Source organism: Nansenia antarctica, assembly GCF_963989245.1.
Source record: "Nansenia antarctica genome assembly, chromosome: 2".
NCBI classification, from domain to species: domain Eukaryota; kingdom Metazoa; phylum Chordata; class Actinopteri; order Argentiniformes; family Microstomatidae; genus Nansenia; species Nansenia antarctica.
The window spans coordinates 55,847,114-55,849,613 of record NC_137675.1 but is presented as its reverse complement, the minus strand read 5'-3'; the positions used below and the strand labels follow the sequence as shown (position 1 = coordinate 55,849,613).

Below are 2,500 nucleotides of genomic sequence, written 5' to 3'. Positions count from 1 at the left end.
CCCACCTCCTCTCCCAGAGCCCTCACCCTCCCTCCCCCCTCAGTAGGCCTCCTCACCCTCCCTCCCCCCTCAGTAGAGGCCTCCTCACCCTCCCTCCCCCCTCAGTAGGCCTCCTCACCCTCCCTCCCCCCTCAGTAGGCCTCCTCACCCTCCCTCCCCCTCAGTAGGCGTGTCGCTGCCTCTCCTCTGACCTCCACTGCTGGCTCTGCCACGTTCAGAGGGACAGACACAATGGACTGTGTAGAAACGAGCTCCGGGAGCAAATCCAAAACACGATCAAGACAGCATGACTACTGTCACGGTCTGTTTCCGGCCCTGAACTGAACTTGTTCATTTTTTTTCTTCTTCTTCTCCCTTTCTGTTTGGTTTGGTTTGGTTTTGTCCCGTTCCCGCGACAATGTCCACATTGTTGCCTTTTCATAGCGCGATCCCTCATTTTCATTAAACGTGTCTCAGAGTTTGTACAGACGCAGTGGTGTAGTCTCGTTTTTTCTAGTGGGTATACTGTGATTTTGCCCTCCCAGCCGGAGCGACACCTGTCCCGTAGCGACACCTCATAAGCACCACCACACTCACTTATGCATACAGTATGCATCTACACCAGTGTTTGTTGCCTTGGGGGGGTGGCATGGACTGTACTTGTACATCAAGCTGCCTCACGCTACAGAAACAGGAGATAGGCTCCTGCCCCAAGGGCCGTTAGGCTCGAGAACCATCGGTTCTCAAGGCTGCCTTTGTGGTCTTGACTACATGTCCACATTCTCACCTGGTTCTTGCTCTCTCTCTGGTGTGCCGACACCATCCTGCTCTCTCTCCTTCTCTCCCTCTCTATCCTCCTCTCTCCCTCTTTTGCTGTCAACCAAAAGGCAAATATATCAACCAGAGTATTTATAATTTAATAATAGGTATAAATTGATTCATATCAAATCATAACATCATTCTAATTGAATATTGGGTTGCTGTGGGCAATGCAGTCAGATACTGTCTTTACTTACTCTCTTACCTGTAAGAAAATCATATGTCCAACTACAAAAAACAGACATTTCCAATGAGTGAGGGTTTGTTCCAATGCTTCAATCCACTGTCCATGTACTGTAAATATACTATTATGGTATTACCATAAAGCCCAATTCTAGCAGAATAAGAAAGATTGTATATCTACTTTAAGTAAAATAATGAAGTGCATCCAGTTAGCTCTTTAGCTGGCATGTGTGCAAGCAGACTAGCTCATCTAATCACCTCTGAGCAAGCTAGCTAGAGTATCTTGCTAGTTCTTTGACACTATTATTCACACCATGAAACTATAATCAGACACTTTCTAGTCACAATAATAACGACTAATTTGAACCAACTTTCTCTGTCAGAACACTCAGTAATTATATTTGCTAACGTTTCAACTTACTTTCTTCTGCAGAGCTTTCACCCTGCAACAACTCTCTCGCGTCGCACGCGCACACTCGCGCAAAAAAAACAAAAACATTCTCCAGCGCTGGCACAGCACGAATAGAAGCGAAGTGTGGAGAGGAGGTCCAGCCCGCCCACCCCAAGGCAATTGTAGGGGAAATACTGAGAGCATTCTGAACGACTGGTTATGTGTTAACAAACATGTCAGAAAGTCCGAAGTAAGTGCTTCGTAACACAGACGGGGTGAATTTTATAAATGAAAGTGTGAAAGTTCTGTCACAAAACGCTGTTACATATCCTCACACATTTTTAAGTGGGTATACGGAAATCCTTGGCCTTTCCTAGTGGGTATACGGCGTAGTCCTGCGTATCACGTAGACTACACTACTGTACAGACGGCATTATGTCATGTAAGTCTAGTGTGTAAGAAGTATGTTACTGTCTCGCTTGTTAGTCAGCGAACCTCATTCTGACGAGCATGAACGCTGACAGGCCAGATGAAGGTGTTTATACAGTATAGGTTAGACACGTCGGGACACGTCGGGGCTGGATGCGACGGCAAGCTGGTGAAACCGGCAACAAGTCGGCAACCGCTCAAAGCGACCTTTATTCAGAAATGTTTTTTATAAATGTCAACGTTGTCGAAAATCAACGACACACTCGCTCGTCGAGCCAAAAACATCGCAATGCGATGGATTCGGTGAGTAATCCCCTACTGCTACCTAGTTAACTCCAACACTCCTTGACATTGTTAGCCGGCTCACAAAACAAGTTGTGTTAGTCGACTAGCGATGTGTGTCGTCGATTTTCAGCGATGCTGACATTTATCGAAATGTTTCTGAATAAAAGGACACGTATTACATTTGATCGGCTGCCGACTTTGTTCCCGGGTTTCAGCAGCTGCTGTCACATTATGTGTCGCTGTCCCAGAAGCCACGCAGCCCAGGCCCGGGCGGGCGGACAGCACCACAGCACACACACGCCACAGAGGAATCAACACCACGGCTGTTATGGAATCTTACTGACGTCCCTCCCTCCCTGCTCCCAAGTCTGAAGGAGCCAGCGGGTAGTTTAGTTTGGCTCAGGCTATTTTAGT

General features: G+C 47.3%; 1 protein-coding gene across 1 annotated transcript in view; it reads left to right on the top strand.

Moving 5' to 3' along the window:
• Positions 1–2,500, top strand: part of LOC308151610 (CASK interacting protein 2) — a 64,285-nt gene that overhangs the window by 49,217 nt on the left and 12,568 nt on the right. The window lies entirely within an intron of this gene.